Below are 27,335 nucleotides of genomic sequence, written 5' to 3' on the forward strand. Positions count from 1 at the left end.
TCATTATACAACAATTCACATTATGCCACACAGTGCCCTCAGCTCACCTCATGCCCTAAAGTGCCCCCAGTTCACATTATACCATACAGTGCCCCCAGCTCACATCATGCTCCAAAGTTCCCCAGTTCACATTATCCCACACAGTGCCCCCAGTTCACCTTAGTACCACATAGAGTCCCCAGTTCACTTTAGTGCCACATAATGGCCTTGTTCAAATTTGTGTAACACAGTGCCCTCAATTCACATTATTACCATACACTTCCCTCAGTTCAGAATATGCCACACTGTAGTGCCTCCAGTTCACATTATGCCACATTATGCCACACATTAGTGCCCCCAGTTCACATTATTCACATCCACTGCTGCTCACCTTCCTGTGTGGCAGATTCTTGCTGACTCCGTTGATTCAGTCTCAAATATTGGAACCTGCAGTATCCAGCAAACTCTCTGAAGGTATGGGAGCCACTGGGCAAATACCCCACTGGTTATCCACACTGCCCAATGGGTAGGCAGGGCTCCACCATTTAATTATAAAAGGAAGGATCTGAGTCAGTGGGCCAGAGCTGGATTCAGAGTTTGGTCACACAGATATGCAGAGGCAAGAGGCATACAGTCATGCAGACATACATATGCACAGTCACACAGTCACTGAGTCACACATAATCACACACAGAGTCATACAGACACACACTCACACAGACACAAACAGTGTCACACATACATGCACAGAGTTACACAGGGAACGCAGATGAGGAGGGGAAAGGAGGAAAAGGTGGAGGTCAACTAATCAGAAAGCAGCAGAGTAAAAATGCCACAAACTTCCCACAAATTTGTCAAGGATATGAGGAATCCATCCATTAAAGTTCAATTCAAAGTTACTACAACTCTTTACTCACATTGCTGATTTCACTTCATATAACATTTTCCATTAAAGTGCAGCCATTTTTTCCCCGTATTTTTAAAACCAGGACTGGCTCACAGATCCCAGTGCTGGTTCTAAAAATACAAGAGAACCCTACACATTTTATCCCACATATTTTTAGAACCAGGACCTGGCTCAGGAGCCAGGGGCTGGTTATGCTTTTGGGGGGCACCCTACATGATTTTTTTTCTAGTTTTTAACATTTATTTTACAGAAAATGCATACATGCAGCCTGCACGTATCTCACTGATATGTGCAGGCTGCATGTTCAGGTGTGTTTGGCTGCGGTCAGACACGGAACTCAACAGAGTAAACTCAATCTCATTCACCTTTGAAAAACTAATTTCAGCCAATCTCGATTCTAAGTAAATTTGAGAAATTGATTTTCCAAAACTCTCCAGAGGTCCAGTGAAGTTCTCTAGTAAACTAAGGACAAACTTGATTGTTAAAAAATTTAGATTCCCAGACATAAGGGGAAAAAATTTCAGCAAAAGAAAAGAAAAAAGAAGAAAAAAAGAGCAAAAAGAAGAAAGGGAATCTAAAAATAAAGACAAAGATATCTTTAAAAGAGAACAGCGGAGAGTGGTTATTTACCGTTTTTTTGTTGTTGTACATTCATGTAATGAACAGTGGGCCTGATTCAGACCCGGACGGTAACTGCAGTCCGTTCGCCATTGCCGATGGTTGCTAATCTGCGCATGCATATGCATCGCAGTGCGCATGTGCGAATTACACTGTGCGATCACAGATCCCTCACTCGCCCAGCAAAACCAGCCCAGCAGAGTGAGTGACAGGAGAGGCCGTTTGTGGGTGGTGACAGGGACAGTACAGTAAAAACGGGGGGTTGGAGATGCGAACGCAGGCATGCCCGAGTGTTTCAAACGCTGTTTTAGAGGCGTGCATAAATAACAGGCAGCGTCATAGTACACGTCACCAGCCATTTTTTTCCTCAGTTTTCCTCGCAATGCTTGCAGTAAAAAAAAGCTACCACAAGCACTGCGTTCACATCCGATAGTGGTCGATGTACCAATGTTTTCATAAACTTCCAGGAGATGAAGTGGGGCAGCGGGCATCTCTGCATACGCTAAGGGGAGTCTGCATACACAAAGAGAACGCTCGTACAGGTACGATGGGTGTGCTTATGCCTTGACGAGCGATTGCTCCCCGCCGCGTCACTTTCAAATATTTGCATACGCATCATGCAAGCGTACGCTCATAGCGACCGTGTCTGAATCAGGCCCAGTGGCCTTATATATATTTGCCCATTCTATGGTGAACCTGTAGGGAGGTGTAGTTTTTGCCTCTTTGAAATTTTTTTTGTAACTAATCAATGGATTTACAAACTAATGATTACTAATTGGTGGTTTTGTAGTGAGATTTATATTGGTCATATTAGGGTTGCTTGATTGTTAGCCATTGCGCATGCGTGTAAGCCACACTGCACATGCTCTGCAATTACATTGAGATTATGGCCCTCATTCAGAGCCGCATGTTAACAACAGTACGCTCGTTGCGTTCCGATGTTGACTAACCGCGCATGCGTCGGTGTTACACTGCGCAGATTGCGAGTTTTTTTTCTCTCGTTCCTAAAATAGCGTACAGGAAGTGACATGTCAAATGTGATTGACAGAACAGGGCGTTTTTGGGTGTTGACGAGGGTGGAGATGAAAAAACGCAGGCGTGGCGAGGCGTTTTTGGGGCGTACATACATTAGCAGATGCGAACGTCAAATGTGTTCGGACCGTCTCATACGTCACTGGAACATCCGCTTTCCCTTCAAAATGCTCGCACAGCTTAGGGTCAGGATTACTCGACCACATTGGCGATGGCCTTCTCCTCCGTCCCGGGACTCAACGATGGTGCTGCGATTAATCGCGGCTGGTCAGTAAAGTAATTAGTGTTGGATTGAAAACCGGCTTGGTATGTGTTTGGAAAGCAGTTTATTGGGATAGCACAAAAGCGTACGCAGGTGGAAATCAGAGCTGCTAATGTCATGATTACACAATCAATTAGCGTACATTTTTGGGGTTTTATTTTGGCCACAATTTGTTGGTTATGGCCTATTGTAACAATAATGTCATCATGTTTTAATTAGCTCCCCTTTTTTTTGGTTTACTGTGGAATTTGCATCGCTATGTGATTTTTTAAACGTTCCTTAAAGAGGCCTTTTTTTTTTTTTAAGAGGGTCAGTTTTTGCCTTTAGGGCCAGGATTAAATGTAACCCATTTGTACAATAATGTCACAATACAATCTCATTTTTTTGTTTTTAATTTATTGTTTAAACACAAACAAATTGGCCTAATATTTTGTTGCCTTTTTTTGTGGCAAAGATATTTGTTAAAAAAAAAAAAAAACCATAACTGCTAACATAAGCGTAAATACAAAATTTAAAAACATTTCACAAGAAAGGAGAGGGAAGTTTTGACCAGAAAGGAATATGAGCCAAGCACAGAAGGAGTGTGGGAAAAGTCGCCATTGCTGTCACCGTTTTCTCGCCCGTTTGGCTGGGTGAGGGTGGGCGCCAGACCGGGTCCGGGATGCCATCGGGCTGGCCTGTCCAGAGGCAGATGTTGTGGCCTCTGGACTAGGCACAGGGCTAGGCACATTTGGAGGATTGGCTGATGTTGTGCCAGAGGTGTAGGATCCGGATGTTCCGGCAGGAAGGGAGGTCGGCTCCACCATGTGCTGGCGAACGAGCTGCTCCAGGGCATCGGCGATGCGGATGTTGGCCCTGGTATTTTCCGCCAGGGCCTGACCAATGGTCACGTTGGCCGCAGCATTTTGCTCCAGGGCCTCAGCCACCCGTATCAGACTGGCGTCCATCCTCTGCAGAATCTCCGTATGGCAATCCGATTTAAAATTGAGTTCTGTGAGGAGGCCCACTGCCTGCGAGGGGGCACGCCCTGGACTGGCTTCTGCAGGGTCCTCAGCCGGATGTACTGGTTCCTCCCCTGCAGAGCCAGCAGAAATTCTGCGGCCAAGGCTCCCCTCTGGAGCAGACTCATCCGCCTCTGTCTCTGTTAGGAAAATTGCGAAAAGACTCACATTAGAATCTACATATTGGCACAATAGCATTTCAGAGTTGGTGACATCACAAGACTTACCTTGGCCAACATGAGGAGCCGCAAAGTCTGGCATGTCCGTATCCATGTTGGACACGCCAAACACCTCCACAGCCTGCACACACCCCTGTGCCAGCTCTTCTAAGTCTGTCAACTCCAATGACACAGGGGTGGGACCCCCACCTGTCCCCCTTGCATGCCTAGCCCTGTCGGCAAGTTTTTGCTTGAGACGATATTTGAAGTCTGCCCATCTGTGGAATGAAATTGGACCCATTATCCTTTTTTTTACAATGGGGTTTGTTTATAGGATGGGAAAGTGTTTACTTACCGCCGTTTGACATCCCGGGCTAGACGGACATAATCACCCACCCTATTGACAGCAACGGCGACCTCCTCCCACATTCTCCACTTCTGGCTTTGGCTCATATTCCTGGCTGCCTGGGGCAGGATGTCAACGCACTTCTGGATCAAAACCTCCATCTCCTTGCTTGTGAAATGTGGCTGCCTTTTTTTGGGGGCAGCTTTGGCGGGTTGACTGGGGCCAGCAGTCTCTTCCATGTCATCCTCCTCACCTATTTGGGTAAATATGCAGATTTAGCCACTTCACAACTTGACCAATATATTTGTTTTAAAATAATCATGGAGACAAAATGCATGAAGGCCTTACCGCCGGATTTTTGGCCATTGTTTCCCTGGTCTGAAGCCATGTCTCTGCTTCCAGAATGAAATCAACCAGAAATTCAATGTGATTTCGTGACGTATTTATACATGCGTCCTTTGTTTGCGGCCGCATCATTGATTGTGCGTCCCTATGATTCATCCTTAATTTGTGCAGGAAAATAAACACTATTTATGGCTTGGTGTGTGTGGAGTCGAGGTGGGGTTGTTGGATTGTTGGCGGTTAAGTTGTTTGGATTTGGTTGTTTGCGGTTGGAGGATTTGGCAGAGTTGGTTTTTTGTTTGGTTTTGCTACAGTTGTTTTGGTTTTCCGTTTGCATTTTTTTGCTTTTTTCCACATCCTTTCCTGATTTGGTAAGTTTTGTGCAGTCTAATTTGTGGCCAATTGGTGTCTACTTCTGTTTTTTGGTTAGCTAATTTTTTTTAACACTAATTTCATCTTTTTTAGTTTGTTTTGGCTTTCGGACCCAAAGACCTTTTTTTTGGAAATCTTATATATTCGAGTTGGGTAAGTCCATTTTTTGTCTTGCATTTGCGAACTAATTAACGCATTTTTGACTGTTGGTGTAGTGACTTGCATTTGCGAACTAATTAACGCATTTTTGACTGTTGGTGTAGTGACTTGCATTTGCGAATTAATTACCGCATTTTTGACTGTTGGTGTAGTGACTTGCATTTGCGAATTAATTACCGCATTTTTGACTGTTGGTGTAGTGACTTGCATTTGCGAACTAATTAACGCATTTTTGACTGTTGGTGTAGTGACTTGCATTTGCGAACTAATTAACGCATTTTTGACTGTTGGTGTAGTGACTTGCATTTGCGAACTAATTAGCGCATTTTTGGCGGCTTATTCATCATGTAAACCAGTTTTGCTTTTCCCTTTTCCATTTTTGGGGTCCATTTGAACCCTATTTGACGTACGGTGTGCAATGTCGTTTTCATCGATGGCCAAATGTGTGTTTCGCCTATTTTATGTGTTGGCTTGCAACAATTTGAAAAACAAAAATTCACCCTCTAAATTTTTGATGTCTCATTTTTGGCTTTTTTACAGTTTATACGTATCATGACAATACCCCGGCATGTAAGCAGCTATGGATGGTATCAGAAAGCTAAGTTGTTTTTTGTTACTTTTGGGGTGGCTCAAAAGCCTTACATTGTAAACTTTGAATTTCAGGTAGATCTGGGGCGAATTGTTCTGGCCCTGCTCCCGGAAGACGGCCAACCTCAAACTCGTCCCAGGCGTAGGCATCGTAGGCATGCAAGGCCCCAGATATTTCGAACACGTGTCACCCTTTTTGGAATGCCCGATGATGAGGTTTTAAGACGCTACCGTCTACCTCCCAAAATCATCATAGACACTCTCTCATTAATAGAAAGTGATCTTGAGCGGCAAATTGACAGTCCAACAGCAATACCACCACTGACGCAATTTATGGCGGTGTTACATTTCTGTGCCTCAGGATCGTTTCAAACAACGGTGGGAATAGTGGCGGGCATCTCCCAATCCTCCTTTTCCCGGATCCTGAGGGCAGTGATGGAGGCACTTTTCAAGCACCTCCATCATTTTATTAAAATGCCTTTGGATATGGGTGCCCTTAGTGTGGCCAAGGCCAATTTTTACCAAATAGCTGGCTTCCCACACATCATAGGGGTTGTGGATGGTACTCACATACCACTTCAGCCTCCAGCACGGCTGGAGGCAATATTTAGAAACCGTAAACACTATCACTCCCTGAATGTAATGGTGGTATGTGATGCCTCCCTCCAGATCCTGTCCCTGAATGCTAAATTACCCGGAAGTGCTCATGACTCCTTCGTCATCCGGCAATCAGGGATATGGCAGAAATTAACCAACCTACAAGCTGGTGATGCGTGGCTTCTGGGTAAGTGGAGACCTTTAGTACATAACAATGTTAAGCTTGATACACAGTGTTCCTGATGTGGTCTATTTTCGTTCACAGGAGACAGTGGATACCCTTGCATGTCCTGGCTGCTCACTCCTTATTTGGCTCCCACACCAGGGCCACAAAGTGCGTATAATTCCGCACTTACAGCCACCAGGCAAGTGGTGGAGCGCTGTATCGGCCTTTTAAAAGGCCGATTCAGATGCCTCCACCGCTCTGGTGGCGAGCTCATGTATGTGCCGGATATGGTGTCTAAAATTGTGGTCCTGTGTGGGATATTTCACAACATTGCCATAAGGAGTGGTGTCCCAATGCAGCCAGAGGATGCCTTACCTGAGGATGGCCCCCCCGAGGTTGGTCGAAGGTCAGTATGTGGGGGGGCCATACGCGATGATGTGGTGGCCAGATTTTTTAGGTAAGTTTGAACAAAACTCCAGTGTTTATACCTAATGTGTTTGTGTTTGTTTGCGAACATCTAATTTTTTTTTTTTTTTCTCACCATCTTCTGTTTGTTCACATAATCTTTGGCACTCCAACGCTCACTACTTCCTGCTACCCTTACCAAACCTGGATCTGGTCCTTTTGGGCATATATTCTGGAACCCATATCGCAACGCCATGTTTGTGGAATCATATTGGCATGGTCCTTCGTCAACCAGTTCTTGATTTTTTGTTTTTATTTAATTATTTCTTGGTATGTGTTGTATTTGAATTTATCACTGTGTTCTTTTTTTGGGAGTGACCACTTTGTTTTCTCTGTTATGTTGTGAATAAATGTTTGGAGAGTGAAATGGTCTTCCTTTTTTGGGACGTTAACAGCAAGTGTAACCAGGTTAACACAAGTTACATTTGACTAAGGGGTAAACCAGTACTGACGCCAGTTGAGCTAAACTGAAATATGTTTTCAGCTTCCCAATCCACACCAAAAGGAAGCCTGGCCCAACCTTGGGATTTGTAAGATTGGCCTAAGCAGCTTGCGCACCAAGTAGGAACCTGGAAAATGTAGAAATATGTAATTGACACTACACCCAAAAAGGGAAATGACATTGTTACTGTTATGTGTTTCTTGTGTCTGTTTGACATACAAAGACAAAACACAATCTAACTTTTAAAAAAGGGAAATCCTTGCAGGAACAGTCTACTTATGTCATGCTAAACTATCTTGGTTTGGGTTTTTAAAAATGAGCCACAACATATATTTGTCTTAATAAATGTAATTGGAAAATATAACAAAAATAAAAAAACTACTGCCGAAGGAGGCCAGACAGCCGGTCGAGGGCCACCAGAATGCCGATGACATGTTGGCGCATCTGCCCCACAACATCCGCCACCTCTTGCCGACGCCTCTGTTCCTCTGTGGGTGAGAAAAGTGTGTGGGTTAATACAACAATAGGGAATCCACATTAAAAAAAAAAAACACAACCAAATCACTCCTAAACCCAAACCAAAAAAAAAAAAGGGGGGGCTGGCAAAAATACAAGGCCTAGGTACAAATTCCCACAGGTATGATATGTGTATGTTTAAATCACCAGGAAGAGGTAAAGGCAAACCTTCACAATCACCAAAAGTCAAGCCACAAAAACACGAAGAAAGGCACGACACATGATTACATACAAACAGTTTGTGCTTTAAAAAAAAAAAAAAAAAAACATACCGGGAGACAAAACGGGAGCTCCGGAAAAACCTCCATGATCCTCCTCGGAGGATCCGTCATTACCCAAAGAATGGGGAGGAGTTATGATGGACTCCGGGGAGGGGGTAATTGGAAGAGGGGTGGGTGGAGGAGAGGGGGAAGTGGGACGGAGGGGAAGGAGGCCCGACATTTCCGGGAGAGGGTCTGGGAAGGATGGGGAGGAGTGGGGAATAGGGGAAAGATTTGGGGTGGAGTGTTGGCTGGGGGTTGGGGATAGTGGCCGGGAACGCCGTCTGGACGGACGGTGACGGCGGAGTCTTGGCTGTCCCCCTAAAATATGTCAAAGAAATTGCGGTTAGTTTATGGACAAATCCGGGCAACCAAACTAAATAATAAAAAAAAAAAACAACAAAGAAGCCAAATAGCAGTAGAATGAATAAATCAGAAATAGAGGGGAAACATGCACACGCAGATATGAGTACAAATAATAAATAGAACAGACAGGAAAACATGCACACGCAGATATGAGTACAAATAATAAATAGAACAGACAGGAAAACATGCACACGCAGATATGAGTACAAATAATAAATAGAACAGACAGGAAAACATGCACACGCAGATATGAGTACAAATAATAAATAGAACAGACAGGAAAACATGCACACGCAGATATGAGTACAAATAATAAATAGAACAGACAGGAAAACATGCACACGCAGATATGAGTACAAATAATAAATAGAACAGACAGGAAAACATGCACACGCAGATGAGTACAAATAATAAATAGAACAGACAGGAAAACATGCACACGCAGTTTGCCCCACAAACACAAACATTAAAACCACAATACATAACACTTACTTGCCAGGATCTGCATGCGAAAGCATGCCAGCAAGCGGGGCGTTCGCCGTTGCAGGTCGGACCACCTGCGCTCCAGCTGCCCGATGTTGCGGCGTGAGCCGAAGGACCGCAGGCGGGACCGTGCCTCCGCATACGCGGAGCGCTTCTGGCGGTTGGTCATGGGTTGAGGTTGGCTGGTGATCCGGCGATCCATGACCTCCGTAAGCACCAGCAGCTCGCGCCTGGTGAATGCGGAGGCTCTCATGATGGCAATGGTGTTTTTCTTAAAAATCATTTTTGATAAAGTGTGTAAAAAATTTCTGATTGGCTAATGTATTTTGGAAATTAACAGGAGCAATTTTATTGGTTAGTGTATGAGTCATGTGTTCGACAGGGCCAGAAATCTCTGGAGAGTTATGATAGGCTTGATGCAGTGACATGCGTAAGCAAATTTAAATAAAGAAATGAACCCAGGGAAATATGCGGGGATCCACAGCAATAGTACAATTGTTTAATTGTGGTTCACATGTTTTTTGAACAATAAAAGCGAATGTTTCATCCGTACGTATTCTGCGGGTAAACACAAACACGGACAAGAGTAAAGTTTCTTGCATTGTGTTGAAAAAAACAAACAATTAAGCTAATTGATACATTGATTGGCATGATACGATTGATGGAGGTAGGCAGAATAAAGGAGCAGGTAATCGACATCTGACAAGGCCACTTCCTGTTTATACTTGTGCGTGCGTTCCTTTCAAGCCATTTCGGGGATGTACGCTCGCTATTTCGTACGCTCGTTAGTTAGAGGAGGGGTCGTCAGAGTTTTGGGAGGCATGTTAGATGCGAACGAAAATACGAGCGAGCCATTGAATTTAAATATTTTTGTACGTACGCCTAACGTACGTGCGCCCGCTTGCGAGTGGGTCTGAATGAGGGCCTATGCTTGCAAAGAGGATACACTCATAAAGTGAGTGACAGGTAGTCAGTGTTTGGGGGAAGTAACGGGGTGGTGGTTAGACATACACAGGCGTGTCAGGACCATATAAGTACTATTTTCTGCCAGTGCATAAATTAGCCACATCATACTTGCTCGCAACAGAAGAGCCCTCTGCATATCTAGAGGCCCGCTATGTCTGCGACTTCCTCAGCAAGCTGGTGGCCAACTGGTCTGCATTCAATGTTTCCGGTTTTGTGTGTAAACCAATGGCGTATCTATAATGGGGCAGGGTGTTTAGTGCACATGGACCCCTGGGTCCAGGGGGGCCCACACCACAACTTTGCAATGATATTTAGTTTTATTTGCCTCTCCACAGTCTCCAGAGCTCTGCATCTACTGACAGTCCACAGCTGCAGAGAAGCAAATATCACTGGGAAAATGGCGCCCATGTGCACTAGAGTTGTCCCAGGGAATAAGGCACAGGTGCCATTTTCCCAGAGACATACGCATGTGCAGTAGACTCCTATCTTAAACCATCCCTGGCTTGAACGGCAGATGTGAGATGCTGTCAGTGGGCGTCTCTATGCATGGGATGGCAAGTGAGTCATTAGCATATTTCCGCTATAGCGATCCGTGCAAGATCGCAGCTGCAATGGCATTTGTGTCCAGATCGGAATCAGGCCCATACTGTATATATATACATATAAAGTACAGGTTATTCTTCTGATATTTTTAACTTCTCCTCTCTTCAAAATGTTAGACTTCAAAGTCAAGGTGTGGCAGACATCGTGTTCAGTTCCTTGTAATACCTAAAGCTTGGCTCCGTATTTTCTAGCTTTGCAAATAAGCAGCACTTTGTTTAGTAAAAGGAAAGGCCAAAAACACCTAATAAATAATAAACACTACATCAAATGAAAAATCTTCTACAGTCTACATTTATGACATTTTATTTGCTTACATCATGGAATCAAAATGTATTTCTTCTTACCACTGATCAACGAAATACTCTGTAGTGTCAGATAAAAACAAAAGCTAAAGAGATTTCCTAATTAAATACAAACAATAACTTCCTAATGAGTTAATGAACTCGTGAATCATCTGAGTGAAGTCACAAGAGCTGTCTGCCACTAAAATCTAACTGACGTAATTCAGATGTAGGTAAAGATAAAAAGATATATAGTAACACAAATAATATAATATAACAAACCTTTTTTTAGATGTACTGTAGGTAAAAGCTAAAGTATTGGATCTACATCCCAGGAGAATCATGACATTAAGGGGGCGATGCAGAGCTGCTCGTAAGTTAGAATTGCATGCACAGAATTAAGGGGCTGTATCAGGTAGTCAGCTTTTGGGGGAGGTAATGGGAGGTGGCTACACAAATGCAGGCATGCACAAATTAATCATTGCAATCTCCTTCGCAGCATGAGAGCTGGCAGCATGTCAGGAGAGACGCAGTGTATGAGAAAGGTCAGACTTACTCAGAGGCTGCCAGATCTGGGTCGATGTTCCCGATGGTCACGCTATTGCACACTATCAGACAGGCATGAGAAGACAGCAGCGGGCGTCCCTATGCTCGGGTGAGCTTTGGAGACATTAGTATATTACACTATTATGATCTATGAGAGATTTCATCTGCGATGGCATTTGCATGTTAAGGATATTGAATTAAAATCTCTATGCGCTCCTGTCTATACCTTCTAAGAGCCTGCCTATACCTTCTGATATTGATGCTATTTGCGTATGCAGTCATACAGTAAAATAAAGACTTTAGACCTTGAACATGTGTTTCAAACCACAAAGTATTATTCAAGTAAAATACAGTCAGTTACACACTGTGATCTAAGTACAATTTAGCGCAAAGAAATTATACAGACCCAAGATACAGGTATACATATGCACGCGCTCTGGACCAGATACCGGCATCAGCAAGAAACCTCTGTCAATCAGCAATCAGCAAGAAGACTCCAGAAGGGGGTCACAACACACATATTTATACCCTTACAGAAATAGAAAACACAATAGAGAGGTTTGTTGCTGATCCCATTGGTTCTCCATCACGGTGCTTCTGTTACAGGATATTTAACAGGTTGATTCAAATGGACACAGATCAGCCTCCGACAGCCTATTGTCTCCTCTATTGCCCCTGCATGCAAATCTAAGATGTTAGTTTCACAAAATACATGTTGGTGCTTTATATCTCTACGGTCTATAAGTTGAAAATGCATGTTGCGATCTTCACACCGATGATACCGGAAAGCTGTTGAGAAAGTGCAGATCAGTATAACACTAAACACAACTTACTTATCATGTATTAAACCTTAGATACCAAATAGCCTTTATTTCACAGCATTTGTAATAAATGGATAAAACTTGAATCTTATACTTTAAAGCTATGGAACCTTTTATGTGGGTGTGCATTGTGTAAGTATTAGGGGTTTGGGAAAAAACGCTAGTTAGGTTTATCTGATTTGGGGCAGATGTGCACGCATGCAGCTAATAAACAGCGTTCGCATGCAGGATATTGTGCATTCGCTAATGTGCGTCATGTAAACAGTGCAACTGTGCATAATGTGCGGTGTTTATGCATGTGATTCTATTTATGATGGATTTAATATATATACATTTGAATATGTTTGAATGAGAAAAATTACATTTGAATAATATTTTTTATGCAAATCTAAATATAGTACATTATATTATGGTATTTCCAAGTTCAGGGGTGTAATGCAGTTCTATATTTACCTTAGTATTCATATTGTCATTACTGACCACATCATAATTTTGTTCTTTCGTTTTACCTTATTCTTACATTTTCCACACTTCAAAACAGTAGGAGCACACTGGACACATATGCCAATTACTATGATAATGACCAGTATAAGGATAAGGAAGTTACCTACACTTGCGAATATTTCCTGGGCCCATTTCCCTAGGCCTGAGAACCATTTCACAGGGTTCAACCAAGACACCCATTCCTCTACCTTCTCCTCTACTCCAGCCACTGAAGCATTATGGTTCTTCCGAAATTCCCATTTTAGCTGCAGAATTTCATCCATCTTCTGATCTATCACCTCCTTGGGATCGCTGGTATCATTGGTGACATAGGTGCAACACTTTACTCCAAATTGGGTGGCCAATGTTACGCAATATCCTCCAGTAACAGCGGTTAAATAATTTAACACTAGCCTGTGTTGCACCAGTTCTTTCTTGTACGCCTGCAATTCTCTACCTGTATACCTGAAGGTGTCATCATACATCTCGGTGATATTATCTATCAATTTAGCAAGATCTTGGATATATCTAAAATTTAGTGTACCCCGAGCGATCCTGGTGGGATCCAATGCGACTAAAACTTGAAAGCCAGTTGTCTCACTAATTAACTGAGTAGCTTTATGCACGTCACCAGTTATCATATGTCTTTTGCCTCTGTGTTCATACTGCATGTGAAGATATGGTGATGGTGTGTTTTTATGAATACCAAGCATTTCACCATGTGTAAGGGTCATAATTTCTGGAAGTAGTCTTCCCAAATAACATAACAATTACGGTACTAAGATTGGTCAGACACTCCCCTGATTTGGCATAGCACTCCTCCTCCTGACTCCACTCCATCAGCACTGCCATCAGCTCCCATCTCCTCTATCAGTCCTCCATCACAGAAACTGGGTATCCCCAAACAGATCATCACAACAGAAACTCTGGAAGAAAGAACTAGGATGACCACAGCAGACCACTCCATTGCTGGAAGCACTGATCTACACATTTCTTTAGCTCAGGTATCTTTTTAACCCTCCCAGAAAAGGCTCACAATCGACAGGTTCACGTTATCTGCCTTGACTCCGCCCCGTATCTCCACCAATTGGTTGACCTTTCTACAGTGAGTGGAATGGACCCAGGTATCTCTCTCGGCCACCTTCAGCAACACCTGATTTGGACCTTCTCAACGATCAGTCAAACAACCTGAGCTAAAAAAAAATTTGGATCATAACAAATTCGCCAGGTTTGACATCATGACTGTTTGCATCAGACATGTTAGAAAATAACATTTACAATTTCAGTTGTTCTTACTCATCTTAATGAGACCCTGCACAGTAACCTCATTATCATATTTTCACAGATAAAAAGACAGTCTGGGATGATCTTGATATTAATACCCATCACCTTACACATGTTCTGGAAGATGTCACCTGTGAAATGAGTACCCCTATCACTTTTAATAATTCTAGGGATATTGTATCTGCATACAAATTCCTGCAATTAAATCCTGTTATCAATAGCTACTGCTCTAAATATTGCCTGGGCCCCTGGGTTAGATAGTATTCCAAGTATTTGACCTTAGCCTGGCATAGCTGTCATTTGTCCTTAGCAACCTTGTGTCCTGTGTGTGAGAGATAAAGCACAACAGTTTAATATCATTTAAACATGACCTAAGTACAACAATAAATCGTCCACATTTTACATTAGAACAGATCCATTGGCAGATTGGAAAGATTGTAAACAGTCATATAAGGCTTGGGAGAAGATACTGGGGTTGTCTATGAACCCATGGCACACTCATGTCCATGTGTAGTGTACACCTCCCCCTAGGTGAGAAAATAAAAATACTGACAGTTAGGGTGTTAGGGCACAGGTAAGAAAGCAGAACAGAGATCAGTTACATCAATTACCATTACCAGTTTTTCCCTAGTACTTCTCGTCAACCTGTCTATCTGCAGACCACAAGTATGACCCGACTCCTAGTGTTGGCTCCCACTCTCCAATAAAGCATTAATGGCAACAATTGGAGCTGGTGCCTGTTGGAGGTTTCCTGTATTCTGTGTATATCCCTTATGAGGGTATACAGGTACTGTCTGGTTTGGGAGTCCTACATTCTTCACTTTGCAGTACTTACTTAGGTGTCCCACTTGGTTGCAGTTAAAACATTTTTGTGAGCGGGGTGGATGAAAGGATTGTTGTGGGGGTTGAGCAGGAGGGAAAGGTAGAGGGTATGGGTAAGGATATTGTGGGGGGTATGGAGTTTGTGGGTAGTATGGGACTTGTGGCTGTGTGTGATAAGTGGGGTAGGGCTGTGTTTGCAGTGGTGTGGGACTGGTGAGGACGTGTAACTGTTCAGGTGCAGGTGTGTGTGTGGGTGCAGGTGTGTCTGCTGGCTGAGATGTTACCGTCATTCCTTCTAGAGCTTGAATACTGACAGCCATTAGTTTCTCGCTCTGGATCTCTCTCTTCTTTGAGATGTTTTTGTCATGTTCTATGGCAGATTCTATGAGGGTATTTATTGTGACTCCCCTCCTTTGTCACGTCGATATTGCGTGGTAGACAAGCCCTTAACACCACTCGCCAATCTTTATTGGTTGGCTCGTGGGAACTACCCAAATTTCTCAAAAACCTTTGACATTTGGCTAATTCCTTTTTAGGATCGGGGAAATCATTTATGATGGAATTTAGCTCCGCTCTTGTCCAAGGACAATGCACTACCACTTCCCTTGTGGGTAGTATTCCATTCGCATCCGCATTTCCATTCGGAACAGTTATTGTCCAAATGGGATGCAGACCGGCCGCTCTGCTACCTTTGACCTTATTACCTGGCTGGGGGTTTGAAATGGCAGACATGACAAGAGGCTCATCATCCACATCATAAACATTTTCCTTATGGTTACTTAAGAGAGGGTACAAATTACTTGTTACATTTTTATGGGTTTTTTCAATAACTGTACCTGCACCCCCATCCACATAAGGTGGTGGTGCACGTGAACTACTGGCAATACCTTCCGCAATGCTACCTTGCTGCACGTGCGCTGTTTTGCGGCTCGCACGTATTGCAATCTAGCGCCGCGGGTGTATTTTCTGGTAATGTGTTCGCAACGCTAGTTTGCGTTCCTTGCACATTTTTAAACCATGCATCCGCTTCATGCTGCCACAATGTTAAACATTCGTAATATTTTACCTTTTTCACTTGAGAATGCACCAAACAGATGTGAGCTCGGACATTATTCAATATCTCCTTATCAAAACTACCAATTCTAGGAAACGGCCTAACACTTTTCCTCGTCATATTAAACCATAAATCACAATACCTGGTTGCATTGGCACCGTACTTAATATGCATAATATGTTGTGCCGACCCAAGTGGCGCTTCCAACAGCAGCAAATCATTTAACATCTCTACCGTTTGCTTGGCCCCCATCCTGGGAGAATTTACATTGGTGAAAGACAGTCTAGATACTCTCACTTACCTATGAAAGTTATTTCTAGATGCTCCCGCTCACCTATGGAAATTTTTTCTAGATGCTCCCGCTCACCTATGGAAGAAATTTCTAGATGCTCCCACTCACCTATTATCTCTCAGTTTACAATCACGTTTCCAGTGTCGCTCAATTACAATGCTCCAGTAACCCAACCTAATTACTAAACGCTGCAATCACAGAGAGGCGGTCCCTTGATTCTAGTCAGCGTACCTTGACTCACACAATAATGGGTAGCGACTTCTCAGCATTGAGTGCTTGCAGGTAAACCCTGTGTGTGGCGACTCCACCCTTTGCTGAGAGATCAATAACCGTATGTTTATCGTGTGAATAGGTAAGTGACCTCACACTATGAGCCCCCAACTAAGGATATTGAATTAAAACCTCTATGCGCTCCTGTCTATACCGTCTAAGAGCCTGCCTATACCTTCTGATATTGACGCTATTTGCGTATGCAGTCATACAGTAAAATAAAGACTTTAGACCTTGAACATGTGTTTCCAAAGCACAAAGTATTATTCAAGTAAAATACAGTCAGTTACACACTGTGATCTAAGTACAATTTAGCTCAAAGAAATTCTACAGACCCAAGATGCAGTTATACATACGCACGCGCTCTGGACCAGATACCGGCATCAGCAAGAAACCTCTGTCAATCAGCAATCAGCAAGAAGACTCCAGAAGGGGGTCACAACACACATATTTATACCCTTACAGAAATAGAAAACACAATAGAGAGGTTTGTTGCTGATCCCATTGGTTCTCCATCACGGTGCTTCTGTTACAGGATATTTAACAGGTTGATTCTAATGGACACAGATCAGCCTCCGACAGCCTATTGTCTCCTCTATTCACCCTGCATGCAAATCTAAGCTGTTAGTTTCACAAAATATATTTTGGTGCTTTATATCTCTACGGTCCATAAGTTGAGAATGCATGTTGCGATCTTCACACCGATGATACCGGAAAGCTGTTGAGAAAGTGCAGATCAGTATAACACCGAACACAGCTAACTTATCATGTATTAAACCTTAGATACCAAATAGCCTTTATTTCACAGCATGTGTAATAAATGGATAAAACTTGAATCTTATACTTTAAAGCTATGGAACCTTTTATGTGGGTGTGCATTGTGTAAGTATTAGGGGTTTGGGAAAAGATGCTAGTTAGGTTTATCTGATTTGGGGCAGATGTGCACGCATGCAGCTAATAAACAGAGTTCGCACGCAGGATATTGTGCATTCGCTAATGTGCGTCATGTTAACAGTGCAACTGTGTGAAATGTGCGGTGTTTATGCATGTGATTCTATTTATGATGGATTTAATATATATACATTATATATATCATTCCTTACTAACATTTTTAACTGCAATGCAATGTGTTATTAGTAATGAGATTCACTCTCAAACAGGGTGGAGACCCCCAACCGTGCTGATGCCAGCCTGTCTGACAATTGAGTTTAAAAGAGCAGATTTCTTACCATTGTTCATTCAGTCAAATTCAAGTGTCTGGGCCATATTACAATTGCCACAGCTACACCTGTCCACATGTGGGGTCTCTCCCTTTACATGCAAAAACACCCACAGTTCCTGGTGTATTGTCTTTTCTATTTACGTTTCTCAGGAGGCTGTTTCTCTAGTTGTTTTGGTATTTCTCTATGCAAGGTTGTCCCCAGAATGGGCTTGTCATGGCTTCTAAAGGGATTACCAAAAACATTGCCATCTGTACTTAGGTCATGAGTTGTAACTTAAAATGGCATCGTGCAGATTCTTAGTTTTAAGATGGAGTCTGGTTTCCATTCGCATGATGGTGTCGCTCCAAGCTAATTTTACACTGATTCTGTCTCAGCCACTAAACCAGCTTCGACAATGTGGATCTGAATCAGACCCTATATACAGATATTCACTGGTATGCACATTCCTGCTGAACATTATGGCTGACAAGGCACCCACCACAGTGATGAAGGCAGAATACTCTGTAGCAGTGGTGGTATTTGTGGATGACTGTCTGCAGGTATCAGATGAGTCCACTAACCATGACTGACCCTTTGAAATGCAGAATAAAGCCAGTGTGAGGGATGGATGAGATGACATAGAGCTGTGGGAAGGAAAGAGGGAAGTAGCAGGGCTGTGAGTTGGTCTTGTCATACTGACTGCGGCTTCCATACTGGAAGAGGTGCAGCGCTGCTATCTGCTATAAATACCTCACCTCAGCCAGCACCTGGTCATATTATGGGGTACTTCCCTGTAATTGGCTCTTACACTCAATTGAATATTTGCAAAACACCTGAGCAGGGTTTGCGGAACCCCAGTTGAGAATAGGCTTGTATAGCGAAATTAAACATATTTAAAAAGTTCAAGAAGGTATTGTCATATATAAAAATCTTACCTCTCTCTTTTGTGATTTTCCTAATTATAAGGAAATGGAAAGAGATATTGGATTAAGAGTAAAGAAAAATTAATAAGACGTTATGATAAGAAAGTTCAAAAAGTTTAATAGGGATAAAAATTAATTGATCATTGAACTAAAGTTGAAGATAACCATTAAATATAATACTACTATGACTCAAAGAATGAACATATCTATCCCAGTTATCCATAATAACTCTACTTTGTATTGTAAAAAAAACAGAACAGCAGAATGCAACATGAAAAACAGGCTAGTTGTAATTTTGAGAGGTTGGAAAATACCCCCAAATCTTTACATTTAAGTAGCATCAGGATTTGAAATATTGTCCAAAAAGATTGGTACATCTCCACAGATCTGGATGTACATCGGATTGGCAGACAAAGTGTGATCCTATCTGGAAGAATGATTGGGGAAAAGTGCCTTGGAACAGACAGCTAAGAACCTCCATATGTACCAGTAGTCATTTTGCACCTTTAGGGTAAGGTGGCAATTCCTCTGTTTTGGGACAAGAAATGTTAGTCATCCTACAACAATTAATTTATCCCACACATGGGGGAAAAAAGTGGTGGTGCATACAAATAAAATTGGAGAAAGATTAAGAAATAGAAAAGCACACAGAAGGTCCCCAATAATGATGATGTACAGTACTTACTCTTAATAAAGATTTTTCATCTGAGTAACGATGTCATCAAGATGGAAGTCATTTTGTTGTTGTTTTTTTTCAAAAATGTGTTTATTGAAGTCATCAAATGAATCATAATACACAAACAAATATATCACAAAGATACCTCACAGTCATAACATAAATACATGTCATTTGTGGTTTTGGAAAAAAAAAATATGACTTTGCCACAATTTTCTCATTTTACCATTCCATAGAAAAATAATCAAGAAATTATTGTTGTGACTTCAACTATAATAAAAATAATATATAGTAAAATAAAAAACGGGTAGTAGGGGGAAGAAGAAAAAAGAAAAGGGAAAGAAAAGAAAGAAAGAGGGAATATGATGAGGAGGGGGGGAGTAATTTCATTGTTAAAGAAAAGCTTAAAATTGCCACCTCTACTAAGTCAAACAGGTTTAATGTATTTATAAATTTGGCAAAAATATACATGGAAGTTATCTATAAAAAAAAGTTGTCTCTGGGATTGGAGGGATTCTTAATGAACAGGAGGGTAATAAGTCACTCCCTTTAAACCCAAAGCAATATTTAATCCTATACAAAAGGGGTGGGGTCATCCTAATGAATAAGTGTAAATATGTAAATTTTCCATCAAGTGAGTATAAGAGACTTAGAGGAGACCCCACAGAGGCAAATTTAGATAAATTAGAAGTCTTAATAGATAATTATGCACTTTAGAAAAAGAAACCATCTCGGATAATGAATCTAAATTTATTATTAATCTTAAACCTACAATTCCCGATAATGTATGCCTTACTGAAGATACACAAATATTAAAACAATCATGAGGAAGGTAAAAAGTCTACAGGGTTAACTTAATAATAGCAAAATTTTCTGAATTCAGAGATCATTTTTTTCAGTCTCTGATTTTAAAAGAATAATCTCATTTTAAGGATACCAGACGTCTTAAATTTATAAAAAAATATATTAAATGTTAGAGGTTTTCTATTAATAACTGCAGACATCTGCTCCCTTTATATGATAAAGAGACATGAATAGTGAAAAGAGACTGTTTTGTCCTATTTCGAGGCTACACTAGAGATATACAGGATTTTTAAAGGAAAGGTATTTCTTTTATCCTTTTCATAAAAAAAAATTAAAAAGAGACTTTTATCTGTAAAAAGTAGAGATGGCAATGGGCACTAGATTCACTCCAAGTTATACCATCATGCTTACAAACATGTGGGAATCATGACAAATTTGGCAAAATAATCACTTTGCTGTGAACCTAGTGTTCTTGTCAATATACATTGGCAAGGTGGCTGTGAAACATAGCACACTTTTTTGTACATTTCTAAACAATAATGATTTTAATATTAAGCTCACATTTGAAAATAGTGAGGTTTTAATATTTTTTTTTTATGTAACTATTTATGTCAATGGTGTACATATTCTTACACATTTACATACAAAGCCATCCGCTTAATATGTGTACATATAAATATATAGTTGTCATCATACAATAATTAGTTAAGTGGCTAAAAATGAATTGAACAGATCATTCTCTGTTTTCAGATCGTCAGCAAAATAAAAGATTAGCTCCTCAGTAGTGACTATATTAAGTTAAAGGTCAAGAAAGCTTTAGAAAATAACAGCACCTTGAATAGAGATACACTGTTGGCCCCAAAAGAAATAAATTTTATTCAATGTTTACATGTTTATAGACTTTACATATTCTGTTGTCTGTGATATACCTTTACAAGATTTTATATTTATTAGAAGAAAAATTGGCATGAAAACGTATTTTGCTTTTATATTATACTGTTATATTGCATTGACTGTTATATATTTAACTGTACTTAAAACAAAAATCCTTTCTGTTATTGTATAGCTTTAATCTACCATGAACTATTATGATCTTCATCTTTTGATTGAACAGTGCCAAGATTGGTCCTCCTTCTGGCACTATGTTAATCAAAGCAACATTAATTTTTCATGGAAAAAATTGCCTTCCTCATACCCTTAAGAAAACTGGTGGCCCAATGGACTTCTGACCCAGAAAGAAGTACTACTCATGTGTTTTAGGCAAAATAAGATTTGCTCTTAAACAATAAAGTACATTTGAAGAAGTTTACAGCCATCATTTCAGGAGGACACGATCAGCAAACTACATTTAGTGATGTTAATAAGATTCTGGAAAGTCCAGAACCAGAAGTGACTCCCAGCGCAACTTCTGGTTTTGGGCCATGCATTTTTTGTTTAACGATATAAAATTAATTTGGCTTTTAATGTTTTTTTACTTTTGGATATTAGAAAGATTGATATGTATATGAATTATGCATTAGTATATAGAAGCTTTTAAATTTTAAGATTGTTATTGAGTATCTGCCATAAATGAAGAGGCGCACCTCATTCCTCTCATTGTTTTGCTAAAGACCAGTGGGTTGTGTTTGCAGCAGTTGCTCCTACTCAGTGGCGTAACTAGGGTATTTGGAGCCCAGGGCATATTTGAAAATGGAGCCCCCCCCCTATGTGCGCGTGCTGCAGCCGCGCGGCAAAAAAATGGGAGTGGCCACTGAAAAATGGGGCGTGTCAACATGACACACACCCCTTTCTTGTCACTGGGAACATTTCTTTCCACCTTAATGCAGTGCCCCTTATACAGTCCCCCCCTATGCAGTGCCCCTAGTAGTGGTCCCCCTTATGCAGGCCCCGATTAGTTCCCCTTATACAGGCCCCCAGTAGTGGTCCCCCATATGTAGTGCCCCTTACACAATGCCCCCTGTAGTGGTCCCCATTATGCAGCCCCCCATTAGTTCCCCTTATACAGTGCCCCAGTAGTGATCCATCATATGCAGGCCCCCATTAGTGATCCCCTATATACAGTGCCCCTTATACAGTGCCCCCAGTAGTTGTCCCCCTTATGCAGTGCCCCCTGTAGTGGTTCTCCCTTTTCAGTGTCCCCTGTAGTGGACCCCCCTGTGCAGTGCCCCCAGTAGTGAGCCCCTTATATAGTGCCCCCAGTAGTAGTCCCTCCTATACAGTGCCCTTTATATAGATCCCCCAGTAGCAGTGCCCCCTGTAGTAGTCCCTAGTAGTGGTCCCCCACAATGCAGTGCCCACAGTAGTATACCCCCCCAGTGGTAGTCCCCAGTAGTGGTACACCATGATGCAGTGCCCACAGTAGTATCCCCCCAGTGGTAGTCCCCAGTAGTGGTCCCCCACGATGCAGTGCCCACAGTAGTATCCCCCCCAGTAGTGGTCCCCCCCTGAAGCAGTGCCCTCAGTAGTATCCCCCCAGTAGTGGTCCCCCCCCGAGGCAGTGCCCCAGTAGTATCCCCCCAGTAGTGGTGTCCCCCCCGAAGCCGTGCCCCCAGTAGTATCCCCCACCAAGTAGTAGTCCCCAGTACTGGTCCCCCCACCTGAAGCAGTGCCCACAGTAGTATCCCCCCCAGTAGTGCCCCCAGTAGTAGTCCCCTTCTTTGTAATAGAGCGCCCCCCCGAAATACACACTAAAATTAAACAAAAGAAAAATACTTACCTGCATCCATGCCTGCATTATGGGAGAGACGTCATGACATCATGATGTTTCTCCCATTACCACTGCAGGAGCCGGACGGAAGCCCAGCTCTTGAAGTGGGCGCGCAGCAGTCAATGAGAGTCAGATAGACTCTCATTGGTTGCTGATTCACACACACATCGCTGTCACTCGGCAGTGATGTGTGTGCAGCAGCAGCCAATGAGAGTCTGTCTGACTCTCATTGGCTGCTGATTAACACACACATCACCGCCAGTGCTAGCGGCAATGTGTGTGTTATGCACAGTCTGAGCCCGCCTGCCACACTCCTCCTGGCGCTATTGGGCAAGCGCTCAGGGGGAGGGAAGGGGCTCAGCTGTGCAGCACAGGACTGGCGCTGGAAGCTTAGAGCCGGTCCTGTGTAAATGTGGAGCGCTGACCGCACTCACTGCGGTCGGCGCTACACTGGCTAACTAGGGCGGGTCGGTACCATGGCCGGCGGCACCCCCCACGCCGCCGGTCCCACGTCGTCCAGGGCACGCACCCCGCTCGCCTTGCCCTAGTTACGCCACTGCTCCTACTTTTCCATGGAACCAGACCTGATGCCATGCTCTACCTGGGTAAATAATCTTCCACACCAGATTTTCTTGAGACCTATTTCACTACAATCTCTGTTAGCAAATTTTATTATTGTGGAATTTTATATGTATGTCCAATTGTATGCTATGGAATATCCTTTTCCTTTCTTGGTGCTTCTACATCCATATGAATGAATTTGCATGAATGCATTCATATGCATGAATGCATATGAAATCATTCCCTCATGTTTGGAGAGGATTAATGGTACAATCATGAGACACATCTCAGCATAAACACTGGGGACTGTAATTGATTGATAATTTTTACACTATATTGTTGTTCTGGTATTTTTTTCTCATATACAGTATGATATAATAATGAATCATGCGAGAGTCTAAAGAAACATTGGTACCTATTGGAACTTGATCCAGAGATAAAAAATAAAATTACCAGCAAGCCCAGAATTGTTTATAAGAAAGCACGAACTCTACAAAACATACTTACGGAAAGTTGTATACCTCCAGAGAGACTGAATTTGACACAGAAACAAAAAGGATTTAATCACTGTCTAAATTGTAAAGCATGCAGGGAAACAGGCAAGAAATCCACCAAAACGATTACAGAATTTTGTTCCAATACGAACAAGAAAAAATTCAACATCACCCAGAGTTTCAGCTGCCACACCTAAGGTGTGGTTTACCTACTGGAATGTCCTTGCGGACTCCAGTATGTGGGCCGAACGATAAGGCAATTAAAAACAAGAATAGGAGAACATGTGTACAACATACATAAAGGTCTAATCACACACAGTGTCTCCAATCACTTTTTGATGCACCATAACAAAGATCCTAAAGGAATGAAATTTACGGCAATTAAAAAAGTGGAAAAAGATTGGAGAGGGGGCCAATATATAAAAAAAATTCAAGAACAGAAACTGAATGGATATACAGAATTGGAACCCTACACCCCAAGGGTCTAAATATAGACTTTGATTTAGGAGCTTTTCTCAAATTATAATCCGTATTAATTTTTCATTTAAAGACTGATTTTATATTTATTTATTTTTTATATGATACAATCCAGCAACAAATGGAACAACATGATACATTCTACTGATAATGTAATGTAAATGTTTGTCTGTTAGCATTCTGTGATTTTACATTCGCATTAATTGGCTTATTATTAAACCAATTATAACTGCACACTATTTTTAAACAGATTTTATAAATAAAATTCATTTATCATTTTTATTGTATACACATATTAAAGAAATGCACACTTTTAGATTGCCCAGCTTTTTATCCCGTTACCTGGCTAAATATGAGGGATTGAGACATGTCTGATTGACATAATTAACCAGCCAATTACCAGGCTAGCACAAGGACAAAAGGTGAACAAGGGCTTCACAGCAACACCTTGATAAAGTCCTACGGGATGAAACGCGTTGGTGTTTAGATGTCACTATTCCAGTGAGCATGAATTCCTCTCCACGAGAACGGCAGATTTCCACCAGGCAGAAGAGTGCAGAAAGACGCTGCTCCTGCGAGCCACTGATATTACAAATGGCAGACGGAATTGTCATACAGCTGATTATACTGCAGCCGCCTGGACACAGCCAGCCCTCGCACAGAAAAGATCTTACACAGGGAAAGGTAGGGTCAGTTCATCCCACTTACCCTGGTATCCAGCGCCCACATCTTAATGGGGGAAACCTTTTCAGGACAGTTCATTTTTCACTGAAAGCACTTAAACATTTATCTACGTTATATGTATTGAGTGTTATTGTGTATATGTTTCACTATTGCTGGTATTACATTTAAGCACTATCCACTATACAAGCACTTCTTTAGCATACATTAACCCTTACCTGGCCAGTGATCTGGCCATTTAAAAGAAAGCTGCTTATCACTGGGAACGCATGATTCATTATTATATTGTCAATACTTAATTGTATAAATCCTTGCTGCACCCAGTATTTATACACTCCTATATATCCAAATAAAAGCATGTGTGAGATTATGCACATTCATCGGAACTTTAAGAGTGCTGATTTTTTTAGCATTAACTTCAAACTAAAGATTTACCCAATAAAGAAGAGGTTTTTTGCGCTAAATTTTTAGAATTTGAAAAACTCTGTATATCAGAAACAAAACAATGGTGGGAAATCCCCACATTAGAGAGATAAACAGAATGTAACCTTATTCCTAGAGGTTTGCAATTGCAAAAGAATCCCATATTTACACCTAAAAATAATGATTTCCACCAAGAATGGAACAGAATCCTGGATGAGGCATCTATGAAACTGATTAGATGAATCATTCAAGACAGAAAGGAATCGTTACAGGACATACAGGATTGTATAAAGAAATATGAAGAAGAATGTATTCCAGTTAAGAACATGGAAGATTATAAGAAGCTAATTCAGTTCACTAACACAAAAATTGTTGAAATTGAAGGAGATATAAAGGAGTGGAAGAGAAGGAAATTTTGGAGAGACCTAGAAGATAAAAAACTTTAAGATCCAAGCATCTGTAAAACCAAGTTTCATGCAGAACAGAAAAAACATCTCAAAGAAGAACCACCCAGACAACAGGAAAAGAAATTTCAGAAGAATTACCTATTAAAACCCCCCAGGGAACAACCTAGAAGCAGAACATATCTACCATACAACAAAAGGAATTTTAGCTATCAAAATTTCAATCAATCCACAAGTCATCAAAGAACTCACAAACCCAATCAGCTCACAATTCCTTTGAAATATGAAGAAAAGAAGCATTGAAACTAAATGAACAAGAAGCTTTCCAGCTCAGACAAAGAATCACACAAAGAGATACAGAAAATGCTATTGTTGATTGCACTAGTCTTAAGAAGAGATCCAGAAAGAACTCAACGGAAGATTTTTTAAAACTTCTGGACAGTTTGGACAACTCCAATATAAGTCCGCAAACAAAGAAACTTTGAAAAAATGGAATGGAAGAGGAAAGAGAGGAAGAGGGTTAACACAGAAATCTTCCATAAACGGGACCACTTCTACTGTAGGAAACAACCAGAGTGGAATATTTAATTTGAGCTCTACATTACTCTCTGACGATCAACAAAACTTTTTAAAAAAAGGACTTACATTCGCACCACAATCCCTACCAAACAAATTTGAGATGTACATTGACTTGCATAAGTTTATGAGGAAGATCTGCCTCAAAAAATATTTTCAAAAAAATCCCATATTAAGGACCAATGTGGAACAAAGAAATAATGAACAAAGTATTAAACATACAAATTTGAAATCTCCAAGCAACTTTTTTCCCAGTTTTATGAAGGGTTCAGTCCTAGAAACATTCCAAAAACTAGTGGAACGGGACATAGAAAATATGCCGGAGAAACCCACCATCAAAATGAATCTAAATAAAGGAGAAATTCAAGCTCTACAAGAATTGAAGAAGAATAAAGAAATATTAATCAAAACAGCAGACAAAGGTGGAGGATTGGTGATCATGAGTAAAAGTAACTATCTAGCAGAAACAGAAAGACTTTTATCAGAAGACACAACATATAAAAAACTTTAAAGGGACCCTCTAGAAAGTTATAAGAAATAATTGGAAGAACATCTTAAAGAGGGATTAGATTTGGGCATTCTAAACAAGAAAAAGTTCAACTATTTAAACATCAGCAGACCCAGAACACCAGTATTTTATCAACTTCCTAAAATTCATAAGGACCCACAGAATCCACCTGGGAGGCCGATAATATCCGGCATCCAATCCATAACTTCTAATCTTTCTGGATACGTGGACATCTTTCTGCAACCATTAGTTGTACAACAAAGGAGTTATATAAAAGACACCACAATCATACTTAAACAACTGAATAACATTTTATGGAAGGAGTCATATATCCTGGTAACCTGCGATGTCAAATCTTTATACACCTCTATCCGCCATGCTGATGGATACGCACATACATATCATTATTTGAACTGTA

This window comes from Taudactylus pleione, unplaced genomic scaffold (genome assembly GCF_031769625.1).
Source record: "Taudactylus pleione unplaced genomic scaffold, aTauple2 ptg000128l, whole genome shotgun sequence".
Taxonomy (NCBI): domain Eukaryota; kingdom Metazoa; phylum Chordata; class Amphibia; order Anura; family Myobatrachidae; genus Taudactylus; species Taudactylus pleione.